Source organism: Hemitrygon akajei, chromosome 9 (genome assembly GCF_048418815.1).
Source record: "Hemitrygon akajei chromosome 9, sHemAka1.3, whole genome shotgun sequence".
Classification (NCBI taxonomy): domain Eukaryota; kingdom Metazoa; phylum Chordata; class Chondrichthyes; order Myliobatiformes; family Dasyatidae; genus Hemitrygon; species Hemitrygon akajei.
This window is the reverse complement of record NC_133132.1, coordinates 91,732,886-91,749,754: the sequence shown is the minus strand read 5'-3', so window position 1 is coordinate 91,749,754 and position 16,869 is coordinate 91,732,886. Positions and strand designations below refer to the sequence as shown.

The window sequence follows — 16,869 nt, the reverse complement described above, 5'->3', positions numbered from 1 at the left end:
CTCAGGCTCAGTGTTCCAACACAATCATACCCTCGGTTCAAATCAATAAGATCCAAAACCTGGGCTTCTGTACCTCCCTCTGCAACTGTATCCTTGACTTCCTCACCAGGAGAGCACAGACAGTGCAGATCGGATAAGGCATCTCCTTCTCGCTGACAATCAACACTGACACACCTCAAGGATGCATGCTTTGTCTACTGCTCTACTCTCTCTACACCACAACTGTATGGCTAGGCACAATCTAAAATTTTTTCAATGACACAACTACTATTGGCAGAATTTCAGAAAGGGGAAGTCAAGGAAATACTATAAGACATAGGAGCAGAATTAGGCCATTCAGCCCATCAAGTTCACTCTGCTATTTCATCATGCCGATCCCAGATCCCAGTCAACCCCATACACCTGCCCTCTCACCATATCCCTTGATGCCCAACCAATCAGGAAGTTATCAACTTCTGCTTCAAATATACTTATGGACATGGCCTCAACCTCAATCTGTGGCAGAGCATTCCATAGATCCAACACTCTTTGATTAAAAAAAAATTCTCCTTACTTTTGTTCTAAAAGGCTGTCCCTCAATTGAGGCTGTGCCCTCCAGACAAATCAACTACTCCGCATCCACCTTATCTAGTCCTTTCAACATTTCTCAATACTGTATTCCATCTGTCACTTTTTTGCCTATTCTTCCAAATTGTCTAATTCCAGCTGCAATCGCATTGCTTCCTCAGCACTGCCTACCCCTCTATCTTCATATAATCTGCAAATTTTGCTGCAAAGCCATCAATTCCATTATCCAAATTATCAGAAAACAATGTGAAAAGTAGTGGTACGGTACCAATACTGACACTTGAAGAACACCACTAGCCAGCCTCAGCCAACCAGAAAAGGACCTGTTTATTCCAACTCACTGCCTCCTGCCCATCAGCCATTCCATTATCCATGCCAATACCTTTCCTGTAATGCCGTAGGATCTTACCTTGTTAAGCAACCTCATGTGAGGCACCTTATTAAATGCCTTCTGAAAATCTAAGTAAACGACATTCACTGCTTTCCCTTTGTTCACCCTGCTTGTTAATTCTTCAAAGAATCCCAACAGATATGTCAGGCAAGATTTCCTTATACAGAAATCATACTGGCTTTGACCTGTTCTCATTGAGGGATCAGTAGTAAGCAGTTTCAGGATCTTGCATGCTATTATCTCTGAAGGCTTATCCCGGGCTCAAGATATTGATGCAATTACAGAAAAAGGCACAAAACTGTTATATTTCATTAGGAGCTTGAGGAGACTTGGCATGTCACCAAAAACTTGCAAATTACTAGAAATGTATCACAGGGAGCATTTTGACTGATTTCATCACCAAATAGTATGGAGGGGCTACTGCACAAGATTAGAAAAAGTTGCAAAGTCAGCCAGCTCCATCATGGGCGCTAGCCTCCTCAGCATCGAGCACATCTTTGAAAAAGTGGTGCCTCAATAAGGCTGCATTGATCATTAAGGATTCCTATCACCCAGGTCATGACTTCTTATTGCAACCATCAGGTAGGAGGTACAGAAACCTGAAGACACACACTCAACACTTCAGAAATGACTTCTTCCCCTCACCATTAGATTTCTGAATGGATAATTGACTCATGAACACTAGTTCACTGTTTTTTCCCCTCTCTTTCTGCACTAATTTTTTTAAAAATATACTTCTCATTGTGTTTTTTATTATTCTGTATTGCACTGCACTGCTGCCATAAAACAAAAAATCTCATGGCATATGCCAGTGATATTAAACCTGATTAAGAAATGAAAAATCAGAATGAGAACTCATAATAACAGGTGTGCCTAATGACACATTACCCGTAATTTCATGAAACATTATTTTAAAGGTACTTCTATACAGTACATGTTGATTTTTGAATGCCTGTTTGTATTGCATTTTCACTAATAGTTTATGCCATAAACAAAGAATTATATATTTACCTGTTGAAAATATCTGGATACAAATGTTCAAAAATCAAACTAGGCAAATTTGCTGTTTTATGAAAATGGCTAAGGTCAGGCAATGATTTTGTTTGCTTGTTGCTTTTTTTTTTTTAAATAGGATATGGATGCTCTCCAAGAATATTTGGAAAAAGGAACAGCCATATTGTTTCATCTAATTGGTAGGAGCAAAATAGAATTGTTTTGGGACACTCAGAGAGGAGGTGGGGAATTAGAAGTTGGGGAAGTGTGGGTGGTTAAAGGTTAGAAAGAGCACAAAATTAAATAGAGGCGCCCTTAAAGTTAAATATTTTTCATTTCTATTTACGTTCCATGAACAAATGGTGATTATTCACAACTGCATAAAAGCTGGGAATGATAATACAGTCCCGGATGGCTAATTGCTTTATTTACAAATAATGTGCCATCTGCTCTCTACATTGGGCAAGGAAGATTCAGTTACAGGATTTGAATAGCAATATATACAAGAATGCCAAGAGGCAGCAAAGGAAGAAGTGCCAGTAAAAAAAAAAAGAAACAGATACAACATATACTTTGTGTGCACTGGAATGAGATCTGGAAGGAAAATGAGTGGAATGGACAATATGCTCCTCTTTTTACTAAGGAAGTACCTCTGGTTGCCAAGAAGTTAGTTTATAACCATGGAAGTTCATAAAATCGGTGCACGTTGTAGCAAAGAGGGAGAACATTAGTGAAGTGCCACAGCAGCCTCGTGGTTTGTGCAACACTATTCCAGCTCGCGGTGTTCTGGACTTCAGAGTTCAATTATGGTACTGTCTGTAAGGAGTTGGTATATTCTCCTTGTGAACCATGTGGGTTTTCTCCAGTCCTTTTCCTACAGTCCAAAGATGTACCAGTTGGTAGGCTCATTGATAATTGTAAAACTAACCAATGATTAGGCAATTTTAAATAGGTGGGTTCCTGGGTGGTGCAGCTTGTTAGGCCAGAAAGGCCTGTTCTGTGATGTTTTTCTAAATAAATAAATAACAATTCAACCCATTGTGACACTGGCAACTTTTTTTTTTTTAAATAATTCAAACAAAGGCAGATTTCTTTTGCTATTTCATGAGACCATAAGACATACTATAGCAGCAGAATTAGACCATTTGGTCCATCAGATCTGGCTCCACTATTTGATTATGTCTGATTTATTATCCCTCTTAGCTCCATTCTCTTGCTTTCTCCTGTAACCTTTGACACGATAGAACATTACAGCACAGAAACAGGCCTTTTGGCCCTTCTTGGCTGTGCCAAACTATTTTTCTGCCTAGTCCCACAGACCTGCACCTGGACCATATCCCTCCATACACCTCTCATCCATGTACCTGTCCAAGTTTTTCTTCAATGTTAAAAGTGTGCCCACATTTACCACTTCATCTGGCAGCTCATTCCACACTCACACCACTCTCTGCGTGAAGAAGCCCCCCTCTAATGTTCCCTTTAAACTTTTCCCCCTTTACCCTTAACCCATGTCCTCTGGGTTTTTTTCCCTGGCCTCAGTGGAAAAAGCATGCTTGCGATCACTATCTATACCCATCATAATTTTATATACCTCTATCAAATCTCCACCCTTATCAACTCCTGCTTTAAATATACCCAGTGACTTGATCTCCACAGCTGTCTGTGGCAATGAATTTCACAGAATCTCCCTCTGGCTAAACAAATTCCTTCTCATCTCTGATCTAAATGGACAACCTTATAATCCGAGATGGTGGTAACTGGTCCTAGACTCTCCCACTATAGGAAACATCCTCTCAATGCCTATTCACAGTTCTGCCAATTATTCCTATTCGAACACCTCAAACTCTTTTCAAAGGTTCTATCAAATCTGTTTTCATTACATTCAAAGAGTGTATTCTACATTATAACTCCTTTTGCCTCTGATTCTTTTGGCAATGACATTAATCTGTATCTTTTTAAAGACAACCTTGCAGCCTCTGGAAATAGTTGCCTGAGAATACAATCATCAACTGGATCTCTTCTAAATAATGGAATTTGTTTTCTTTTATATATACCTTAAACAATGTTAAAGCCTTCATTACCAACAGAATAAAATCAAGTCCATCTATGGCCTTAGCTGTTTATATGCATATCCACAGCAAATTCAGATTTCCCTATCCCACGGGAGGCATTATTTTACATTTTTTGGGCAAATCCCAACACAATAAGGACTGACGGCTCAACTTGATGCCTCAACATTTTAAAATTAGATTCTGGAGCCTTTCCTTGTTTCATTTTGTGCAAAAGATGTCCTCCTGGGATAAGTGGTCCATCAAGGAAGGACAATCCCCCCACTCCCATCTAGCAGGAGTCTTTGCAGGAATGGAATAAGACCCTATGAGATGAACATTTTATGTCTGAAGTTACAAAAGGGATTTTCAGGACTGCCGAGAGTTAGTACTGCTTCTACACAGCTCCATCGACCCTAGTTCAGGTGCTGTCTGTGCACTTTACTATGGCCCTCTATGTAGAGTTTTCTGAAAGGCGTTGATAGAGTGATTGGAGAGTATGTTTCCAATAGTGAGAAAGTCTAGGACCAGAGGGCACAACCTCTTAACAGAAGAATGTCCATTTAGAACAGAAATGAGGAGGAATTTCTTCGAACAGATGGTGATGAATCTGTGGAGTTCATCGTGAATGATGGCTGTGGAGGCAAACCACTGTGTATATTTAAAGCGGACATTGATAGGTTCTTGATTCGTAAGAGTATCAAAGAATAAGGGGGTGAAGGCAAACAAATGGGGTTGAGAGGTATAATAAATCAGCTTGATCAAATGGCAGAGACACAAGGGGCCAAATTGACTCATTCCACTCTTTTGTTTTATGGTCATAAGAACCCAATGGATTTTTACTGTTGCTCTAGATACCTCCTGTTATGTTTCGTAACTCCAAAACATAAAACTAATTGAAAGAAAAACAGGAAGCTGTGGATAACTCATGTACATTTAGTTTTTCTTTAGTGCACTTATGACGTGGTGGTGTCATAACATATGACATGGTGGTCTGATAATGTATGTTATTTGTGTACTTTTACAAATAACTCAATGCAATATGTAATCAAAGAATGCTTCATCTATTTACAATAGTATCAAATATTACTGAATCATTAAATACATAGCACTCCTCTGTTTAGCTATAAACTCCATCTCAATGTAGAATTCATTTCAACTATATACAGTATATAAATAATACAATTACTATATAGACATCTTAAGCATTGTAGATTTTAAATCGTCCCCTTTAGGCCTGAAGATTTAATCATAGTGGAGCATTTCTTACTCTTGTTAGATAACATCTTCACTGATGGGAGTGAGAAGTCACTCTGCTTGGCAGGTGAGACTTGCATTGTGAAACAATCTTAGGTTCTGGGTCCTCTTCCATGGTGGTTGTAGGAGTCAACTTTGGGACTACAGGAAGTAGTTCTGACAGCCCCAGATATCTTTCTTCTGGATGTGTTGGCATCCCGAACAGTGCATAGCAAGTTGCTCGAACTGCTGATCTATCTCAGGCCACCAGACAAAACTTAAGAGTCAACAATTTCATTTTGACCATGCCCAGATGACTGGATTGTAGCTTCTCTAACACTTTAGCTCTCAGCTTGGATGGTGCATCAACTGTCAATCCCCGCATGAGCTAACCTCCATCAGGGCAAGTTTATCCTGGCACTGGTAAAAATGTAGACCTGAGACAGTGTGGCCTAGAGATAGCAGTTGATGGTTAGCAGTGAGGGTAAACTCTCTCCCATACAATTACAGATTTGATACGTTTTACATCCCAAACCAGACTCAAAGCCTCTCTTTCAACATGTGCGTAACTTTTCTCCGCAACAGTAAGGGAACATGATACCAAACCTCTGCAGCATTCACTTCCATCACTCCTACCGTTTGACATAACCGCACCTATATCATAAGGCAAGGTGTCACAGGCAAGCTTCACTGGACAACGTGAATACAGTGTGCGACGTCACCATTTCTTTTACCTTTTGCAAAGCTAACTCACACCACTTTATCCATTGTCTTTCGTTCCTAATCTGTAATAATGAGTTCAAGGATTGGCAGGAATCTGTAATAGTAATTGACAAATCCTAAAAAGAACCACAACTGTGACATGCCCTTTGGCCTTGGGGCATCTGCATTCAGAACCGTCTGAGTTTATTCCAGCTCACTTGTTTAAATCTTTTTGCATCAATCATGTGACCTCAGAAAGTAATGTTTGGTTTAACAAACTCACACTTGTTGGGTTATGCTCTGGCTCATAATCTTCTAATCTTATGAACACTGCCTTGAGATTTTGGAGATGTTGCTTGTCATCCTCACTGGTAACAATGATGTTATCCAGCCAACACTGAGTGCCTGGGCAGCCTTGCAGCACCTGAATCGTGGCTTTCTGCCAGAGTGCAGTACAGATGCTACTCCAAAAATAAGCCTATTATAGCAATAAAGCCCTTTTGTAAGTGTTGATTGTGGGAAATACTTTGGAATACTTCATCCATCTCCATCTTACGTCCACATTCCTGAACTATTGCCATCCAGGAAGGTGTGCAAAGGTATCCTCTATCTGGGCAGAGGATACTGATCTACTTTCAGTATTGGGTTGATGGTGACCTTAAAATCACCACAGATCCTGACAAACCCATCCTTCTTGGTGACTGGGACCACTAGTATTGCCCATGGGCTCCCCTCAGCCTTGGAAAGAATTCCTTCACCTGCATGTGATCTAGGTCACTGGCTATTATATTGCAGATAGTATAAGGAACCGGATAGGCTTGGTAAAATTTGGGTGTTCCTTTTTCATTTAACACTTTTACCCACTGATAAGTTCGAGATTTCCAATGCCATCCTTAAACACAGCTGTGGCATCATCCAGTACTCTTCTTAATTAACTTTCTGCTGACTCTAGATAGGCCACATCTGAGCTACTGCATGCTGTTCTGGTCACCCCATTGCAGAAAGGATGTCAAGGCTTTAGAGAGGGTGCAGGAGAGGTTTATCAGGATGCTGCCTGGATTAGAGGCATTGTGCTATAATGAGGGGTTGGACAAACTTGGGTAGTTCTCTCTGGAATGGTGAATTCTGAAGGGATATCTGATGGAGAAATATCTGATTATGAGAAACATAAATAGAGTAGACAGACGGTATCTTTTTTCCCCTAGGGTTGAAATGTCTTACATCAGAAGGCATGCATTTAAGGTGAGAGGAGGCAGTGTAAAAGGAGATGAGGGGCAAGTTTTTTTTTAATATAAAGTGTGCGGTGGGTGCCTAAAATGCACTTCCTAGGGTGGCGGTAGAGGCAGAAACACTACAGACTGGTCAGAGACATTTAGATAAGCACATGAACATACTGAAAATGGAGGGATATAAACATTCTGTAGGCAGATTAGTTTCATTAGCCATTTGATTTAATTAGTTTGACACATCATTGTGGGGTGAATGACAAGTTCCTGTGCTGTACTGTTCAATGTTCTATCACACAAAATACTGAGGAATTCAACAGCTCAGCAGCATCTATAGAAATGAAAAAACAGTTGAGGTTTTGGGCCAAGATGTCTTATCAGGACTGGAAAGGACGGGGGAAGAAGCCTAAATAAAACTGTGGGGTGAGAGGAAGGAGAACAAACTGGAGTGTGATCAGTGAAGCCAGGTAGGTGGGGTGGGAGAAATGAAGTAAGAAATTGGGAGATGATAGGTGGAAAAGAAAGGGCTAGAGGAAGAGGAATCTGCTAGGAAAGGAGAATGGACCATGGGAGAAAGAGAATGAGGAGGGGCACTTGGGCAGTCCATGGATTGACATGTAGGAATGGGAATGGGGATGGGGATTGAAATCGTTTACCACCGGGAAATCCTGCTTTTTGTAGATGGAGCAAAGGTGCTCGACAAAGCGGACCCTCCTCTATAAAGGAGGCCATATTAGGAGCACCAGACACAGTAGACAACCACAACAGATTTGAGGTAAAGCTTTGACTCATTTCAAAACTGTTTGTGGCACTGAATAGAGGTGAGGGAGGAGGAAGTGAATAGGCAAGTGTAGGAATTTTTCTGCTTGCTGGAATAAGTGTCAGGATGGAGATTAGTGTGGAGGGACAAATAGTCAAGAGAATTATGGAGGGAGCAATTCCTACAGAAAGCAGAGCATGGGGGGAGGGGGAGGTAAAGATGTGTTTGGTGTTAGGGTCTCCTTGAAGATAGTGGAAGTTGTGGAGAATGTTGTACTGGATGTGGAAGAAAATGGGGTTTTATACTATTTTATTTTCATTGCCATCAGATTTCTACTGAACTTCTGATGCTCAGGAGTTTGTGACTGTAGTTTAAGAGGAATGATTGGAGTTGGGGAAGCATCAAGATCTGATGTTGCAATTATTGTGAAATGGAAGTTTTCTGATAGATAAATTAGTCATTTAATGATTATTAATTCTCATATTGGTATATTAGACAAGGCATTACAATTGCCTCAATTATTGATGTAATTGTGTAAGCCCAGAGAACTGGGTACTGTGGATGTGATATAACCATATAACAATTACAGCACGGTAACAGGCCATCTTGGCCATTCTAGTCCGTGCCGAATGCAAACTAGATATGCAGACTAGAAACAGGAGGCAGAATCATGCTCCTCTTTAAATAAGCTCTGCACAAGTATTGTATATCACTTCTGTCTGATTTTTTTTTGAGATAACTTTCAGTCAATAGAAAACTAAGTTGTTGCAAGAGCAGGTCTTGTAATTTGGCTAAAAACATCATCATGTTCTAGTTCGAGACTTGGAAATGGGAAAAGCTATTACACTGATTTAATGCTGAACTTTTACCATCAGACTGTTATCAGGTTTTTGACAGAATATTACCTCCACTGTTGTCTTCCTTTTCAGGAACACTAGTGACAGAAAGATTAGTATCTGTTGTAAGATTATTCAAATAATGAAATACGAAATGGCTTTAACTTCAATTGTCATGCAATCCTAATTTTTTAAAAATCTACCAATTCCCTTCTTTTCCCAAACTATCTGCTTTTTCTTTTTTTTTTTAAAAAAAAACAATATGATAACTTCCACCATCTCCAACGGGAGCCGCCCCGCGGGGATCGCTCCCTACGCGACTGCCTTGTGCATTCGTCCCTCCCGGCACTCATCTTTGCAAGCGGAACAAGCACTACACCTCCTCCCTCACTACCATCCAGGGCCCTAAACAATCCTTCCACATGAGGCGACACTTCACCTGTGGGGTCATTACTGTGTTCGGTGAGACCCGGCGCAGACTGGAAGACACAAAATGTCCTGCACTGAGTGTGTGTTGCAGATTTTCTCTTGTTTCTGATATTGCCCCTTCTCCATTAACCATCCCCTTTCACTTTATCTCCGTCCTTGCCGCCCATCACCTCCCTCTGCTGCTCCTCCGCCTTTTCTTTCTCCCATGGCTTCGCTCTCTTTCACCAAACTTTCCAGCTGTTTACTTCATCCCTCCCCCTCCAGGTTTCACCTATCGCCTGGTGGTTCTCTCGCTCCTCCCCCACATTTTAAATCTTTCTCTCTCTGCCCTACTGGAGAGTTTCGGCCGGAAAATCCGACTCTACTCCGCTGGCCTGCTGGGTTCCTCCAGCGTTTCGTGTAAAAAGAAAAAAAAAGAAAAAAAACCAATATCTTATTGTTTCTTATTTACATCAGACTACGCAAACCACTATTTAATTTAATTCCAAATCCTAGAAAGATAGATTGCTCAATGTAGTAACAGTAGAATTTTAGAAGTATCATTCCTTAAAGTATAAGTGGGAATCCCAAACCATCTTTTCTGGGGTTCAGAAGCCCAATGGATATCATATAACTTGAATTCATACAAACAAAAATAAGCCATTAAACTCCTCAAACCTACATTAGGATTGTATAATATTTCTGAACTTCATGCTACGTTCAATTCTCTGCTGTATTTCTTTAACACTTAATACCTATAACCAAAATTTGTTGAATAATCTCAGATCAAAAAGGTGTTGAACAAAAAGGAACCAGAAAACACACAGACTAACTGGCCCTTTGTTAAACTTTGCCATATACATAATGTAGGCCTCTGATGTTTAATCGAGTCAGAGATCACTGCAGCACAGAAACAGACCCTTCACCTCATTTAGTCCATGCTGAACTATTATTCCAGCTTGTACCGTCAACCTGCACCCAAACCATAGCCCTCCATACCCTTACCATGCGTGAATTTAGCCAATTCACTTGTAATTATTGAAATTGAACCTTCAACAACCACTTCCTCTAGCTTCTTATTTCAAAATTACTTCATCCTCTGAAGTTCCCTCTCATGTTCACCTTAAGTATTTCACCTTTTACCCTTTATGCATGACCTCTAGTTCCAGTCTCACCAAACCTTAGTGGAAAAGAAGCCTGCTTGCATTTACCCCATCTTTATCTTACATCATTTATATATAATTTTGTTTGTTATTTTTCCATAATCATCCAAATTTAGCACACAGTCACTATATCCATGGATCCTACCAGCACAAGAATCATATATAACTCCTTGAATTATTTTAATAACTTGGCTCCAATTACTTTCTATGGTAGATAATTTATCATTCCCTATAAAAATAATTTTTCCCTCATCTCATTCTTAAATGACTTACCTTATCCTTAGTTTGTGATCTCTGATCCTGGATTTTCTACACTTCAGAAAAGAACTTCCTGCATCTAGACTCGTTGAATGTTTATAGGGTTCAATGAGATCCTCACATTCTTTTAAATTCAGATGATTATGAGCCCAATTATCTCAAATTACCTTCATATGTTAATCCGATCTATCCAGGATTCTGGTTGATGAACCTTCACACAAATCCCTACATAAACAGAAAGAATTATATGAAGAAATGCTTTACATCAGTTTACACCAAATTTAACAAACTTTACTTTCAAAATAAACAATAATCAGTAATAAAAGTGATCTGATCCTTCAATATTTATGCTAGATTAAGTTTTATTTGTAGTTCCATTCTAAGTGCAGCAGGTATTGAAGTACAAATGAGATCCTAGTCTACTACCACCATTGATAAAATACCAATTTTGGTTCAATAGCTCTTTGTATAAAATGGGAAGAGTAATATCAATACCTACAAAATCAATACATAACCTGCAGGAACATCATAAGCCAACAGCCAAAAGGATGTGCTCTAAAAGGAAAATATGATGATTTAAGTCTGTGAGTGCACAGGCCAGCAGTCTTTTCTGAGGTTGAAGGACTGTTTGAGGGTGTGTGGGTTGGAGGCAAAAAAGGGGCTCCTTTCGCTGTAGTTGATGTGTTGCTTGCAGTGTTCTGTTTTCATTTGTGTTCTTTGTTATTAAGTGGAACAGTATGGGCATGCCGTGTTGGCATCAGAAAGTGTGGTGATAAATGTGGTCTGACCCCAGCAATCTTTAGATTGGGCTGGTTGTTAATAAAACCACAAGACCAGAAGACGTAAGAGCAGAATTAGGTCATCTGGCCCATCGAGTCTGCTCTACCATTCAATCATGGCTGATCGTTTTTTTCCCCATACCTGCCTCACTTGCTGGCCTTCTCCCCATAACCTTTGATACTGTAGATAATCAAGAACCTATCAATAACCACCTTAAATACAGTCAGTCCTCCCTATGCGCGAGTTCTGCATGCGCGAATTCAACCAACTGCAAATTGAGAAAACCCAGAAGTGCTCTTCCAGCGCTCGTTCTTCGAGCATGTACAGACAGTTTTTCTTGTCATTATTCCCTAAACAATGCAGCATGACAAATATAACACTTAAGAAACATATGTATTTCAATAATTAAACCACGGTGTTGCTTAGTGATAATTGTAGCTTTCATCGGGGCAGGGCCTTTCTCACCTTATCCTCTAAAATTATTCCAATCGTTGACCGACTGTAGCCTAATGCTTTTCCAATGACTGATGGCTTTTCACCGCTTTCCAATTGCTTTATTTTTCCACTTTATTTTCAATTGTGATCGTTATTATTTTCATGAACAGAAACACTGCAGATTCAGAGCTCCGCTGGGTCCTAAAGACCACCGCTTTGAGACAGTGTAAATAGGGTCTGGGGTTCCGCTGGGTCCTGAAGTCCACTGCACTTAAACAGGGTAAATAAGGGACTGGAGCATCCACATTTTTTGGTATCCGCGAGGGGTCCTGGAACCAATCCCTCGCAGATAAGGCGGGCCGACTGTACACCCAATGAACTGACCTCCACAGTAGCCTGTGGTAACGAAATTCCACAAATTTGCCACCCTCTGGCAAAAGAAATTTCTCAGCATCTCTGTTTTAAATGGACACCCCTCTATCCTGAGGTTTTACGCTCTTGTTCTAGACTACCCCACCATGGGAAACATCCTTTCCATATCTACTCTATCTAGGCCTTTCAATATTCAAAAGGATCCAAAGAGAACCCCCTCATCTTTCTAAATTCCAACAAGTACAGGGCCAGAGCCGTCAAATGTTCCTCATATGATAACCTTTTCACTCCCAGAATTATCCTTGTGAACCTCCTCTGAACACTCTGCAATGCCAGCTCACCTTCTCTGAGATAAGGAGCCACACACTGTTCAGAATACTCAAAGTGAAACCTCACCAATACCCCAGCATCACATCCCTGCTCTAGTCCTCTTTAAACGAACGCTAATATTGCATTTGCCTTTTTCACCATCAGTTAAACTTTAGGGTATTCTGCACAACGACTCTCATGTCCCTTGGGATTTTTGGAGTTTAGAAAATAGTCTGCACATTTATTTCTACCACCAAAGTGCATGACCATGCATTTTCTAACATTGTATTTCATTTGCTACATTCTTGCCCATTCTCCTAATATGCCAAATTCCTTCTGCAGCCTTCCTGTTTCCTCAACACTACTTGCCCCTCCACCGATCTTTGTATAAAAAGAAGCGGTCCCAACACTGACTCCTGCAGAACACCACTAGTCACTGGCAGCCAACCAGACGAGGATGCTTTTATTCCCACTACTGCCACCTACCAATCAGCCAATGCTCTAACCATGTTAGTAACTTTCCTGAAATACCATGGGCTCCTAACTTGGTAAGCAGCCTCATGTGTGGCACCTTGTCAAAGGCCTTTTGAAAGTCCAAATACACAACATCCACTGCATCCCCTTTAGCTATCCTACATGTAATCTCCTCAAAGAATTCCAGCAGGTTCGTCAGGCAGGATTTTCCCTGAAAGAAACAATGATGAATTTGTCCTATTTTGTCCTGTGTCGCCAAGCACTCCATTGTCTCATCCTTAACAATTGACTCCAACAGCTTCCCAACCACTGAGGTCAGGCTAACTGGTCTATAATTTCCTTTCTGCTGCCTCCTTCCTTTCTCAATAAGTGGTGTGACATTTCAATTTTTTCCAGTCCTCTGGAACCATGCCAGAGTCAAATGGTTCTTGAAAGATCATTACTAATGTCTGCACAATCTCTGCTACAACCTCTTTCAGAGCACTAGGGTGCAGTTCTTTTGGCCTGGGTGAATTATGTACCTTTAGGTCTTTCAGCTTTTTAAGCATCTTCTCCCTTGTAAAAGTAACTGCACTCACTCAATTCCATCACACCCTTCAATACCTGGCACAGTGCCAGATTCTTCCACATTGAGGACTGATACAAAATACAAATTTGCTTCATCTGCCATCTTGTTCCCCACTAATATTTATCTAGCCTCACATTCTAGTGGTCCTATATCCACTCTCAGTTGTCTTTTATTTTTTATATACTTGAAACAGCTTTTTCTATCCACTTTGAAATTGCTTGCTTGCTTGCTTTCATATTTCATATTTTCCTTCCTAATTATTTATTTGGCAGTATTCTGTAGGTTTTCAAAAACATCCAAATCCTGTCTTCCCACTGATTTTTGCTTTGTTGTACGTCCTCTCTTTTGCTTTTACATTATCTTTGACTTCCCTTGGTTCCGCTATTTTGCCATTTGAGTATTTCTTTGTTTTTGGAATTCCTCTGTCCTGCACATCCCTATTTTCCCCACAAAGTCAAGCCATTACTTCTTTGCTGACATCCCTGACAGCATCTCCTTCCAAATTAATTGGCCATCTCTTCTCTCATAGAATATTAGAAACATAGAAAACCTACAGCACAATATAGCCCCTTCAGCACAAAATGATGTGCCAAACATGTACTTACTTTAGAAATTACCTCGAGTTACCCATAGCCCTCCATTTTCTAAGCTCCATGTACCGATCCAGGAGCCTCCTAAAAGAGCATATTGTATCTGCCTTTACCACCATCATCGGCAGCCCACTCCACGCACTCACAACTCTCTGCATAAAATAACTTACCCCTGACGTCTCCTCTGTACCTACTTCCAAGCACCTTAAAACTGTGCCCTCACATGTTAGCCATTTCAGCCCTGGGGAAAAAGCCTCTGACTATCCACACAATCAATGCCTCTCATTATCTGATACACCTCTCTCTGGTTACCTCTCATCCTCCATCACTCCAAGGAGAAAAAGCCAAGTTCACTCAACCTATTCTCATAAGGCATGCTCCCCAATCCAGGCAACATCCTTGTATATCTCCTCTGCACGCTTTCTATAGTTTCCACATCCTTCCTGTAGTGAGGTGACCAGAACTGAGCACAGTACTCCAAGAGGGGTCTGACCAGGGTCCTATATAGCTGCAACATTACCTCTCAGCTCCAAAAATCAATTCGATGGTTGATGAAGGCCAATGCACCAAATGCCTTCTCAACCATACAGTTAACCTGTGCAGCAACTTTGAGTGTCCTGTGCATTTGGACCCTAAGATCCCTCTGATCCTCCACACTGTCAAGAGTCTTACCATTAATACTCTATTCTTCCATCATATTTGACCTACCAAAATGAACCACCGCACACTTATCTGAGTTGAACTCCATCTGCCACTTCTCAGCCCAGTTTTGCATCCTATCGATGTTAGGTTGTAACCTCTGACAATCCATCAGACTATCGACAACACCCCCAACCTTTGTGTCATCAGTGAATTTACTAACCCACCCCTCCACTTCCTCATCCAGGTCATTTATAAAAATCACGACGAGAAGGGGTCCCAGAACACTACTTGTTACCGACCTCCATCCAAAATATAACCTGTCTACAACCACTCTTTGACTTCTGTCAGCAATCCAATTCTGGATCCACAAAACAAGGTCCCCTTGGATCCCATGCCTCCTTACTTTCTCAATAAGCCTTGCATGGAGTACCTTATTAAATGCCTTGCTGAAATCCCTATACTGCTCTACCTTCATCAACATGTTCAGTCTCATCCTCAAAAAATTCAATCAGGCTCCTAAGGGACGACCAGCCTTTGGCAAAACATGCTGACTATTCCTAATCATATTGTGCCTTTCCAAATGTTAGAACATAGAACATAGAATAGTACAGCACATTACAGGCCCTTTGGCCCACAATGTTGTGCTGACTCTCAAACCCTACCTCCCATATAACCCTCCACCTTAAATTCCTCCAGTGAAGTCTCTTAAACTTCACTAGTGTACCTGCCTCCACCACTGACTCAGGCAGTGCATTCCATGCACCAACCACTCTCTGAGTGAAAAACCTTCCTCTAATATCCCCCTTGAACTTCCCTCCCCTTACCTTAAAGCTATGTCCTCTTGTACTGAGCAGTGGTGCCCTGGGGAAGAGGCACTGGCTGTCCACTCTATCTATTCCTCTTAATATCTCGTACACCTCTATCATGTCTCCTCTCATCCTCCTTCTCTCCAAAGAGTAAAGCCCAAGCTCCCTTAATCTCTGATCATAATCCATACTCTCTAAACCAGGCAGCATCCTGGTAAATCTCCTCTGTACCCTTTCCAATGTTTCCACATCCTTCCTATAGTGAGGCGACCAGAACTGGACACAGTACTCCAAGTGTGCTTGATATAAGACTTCAGCTGCTCAACAGTCCATGGTTTCCGTTGTCTGATTCTCCTCTTCATGATGCCCCATACATTTTCAATAGGAGATAGATCTGGACTGGCAGCAGGCCAGTCAAGCACACACACTCTGTGTCTACAAAGCCACGCTGTTGTAGCCCGTGCAGAATGTGGTCTGGCATTGTCCTGCTAAAATAAGCATGGACGTCCTGGGAAGAGACGTTGCCTTGATGGCAACATATGTTTCTCTAAAATCCTAATATACACCTCAGAGTCAATGGTACCTTCACATACATGCAACTTACCCATGCCGTGAGCACTGATGCACCCCCATACCATCACAGATGTTGGCTTTTGCACCTTTCGCTGATAACAATCAGGATGGTTGTTTTCATCTTTGGCATGGAGAACTCGACGTCCATTTTTTCCAAAAACTAGCTGAAATTTGGACTCATCTGACCACAGCACATGGTTCCACAGTCTTCCACATCTGAGATGAGCTCGGGCCCAGAGAACTCGCTGGCATTTCTGCATAGAGTTGATGTATGGCTTCCTCCTTGTGTAACACAGTTTCAAGTTGCATTTCTGGATGCAGTGACGGACTGTGTTAAGTGACAATGGTTTTCCAAAGTACTCCCAAGCCCAGGTGGCTATAATTGTCACATTAGCATGACGGTTTCTTAGGCAGTGCCGTCTGAGGGCTCGAAGATCACGCACATTCAACAGTGGTTTCCAACCTTGCCCTTTATGCACTGAGATGTCTCTGAATTCTCTGAATCTTTTCACAATATTATGTACTGTAGATGCTGAAAGACCTAAATTCTCTGCAATCTTGCATTGAGAAATGTTCCTTTTGAACTGACTAACAATTCTCTCACGAATTTTGGCACAAAAGGGGTGAGCCACAACCCATCCTTGCTTGCAAAGACTGAGCCTTTGATGGACGCTACTTTTATACCCAGTCATGATACCTCACCTGCTACCAATTAGCCTACTTAATGTGGAG

General features: G+C 41.2%; 1 protein-coding gene across 1 annotated transcript in view; it reads right to left on the bottom strand.

The window, feature by feature from the left end:
• Positions 1–10,676, bottom strand: part of eys (eyes shut homolog) — a 1,854,977-nt gene extending 1,844,301 nt beyond the window's left edge. The window contains exon 1 of the mRNA XM_073056513.1: positions 10,604–10,676. The gene's annotated coding sequence lies outside the window, so the exon portion shown is untranslated. The remainder of the gene's footprint in view (positions 1–10,603) is intronic.
• Between the last annotated feature and the right edge of the window lie 6,193 nt (positions 10,677–16,869).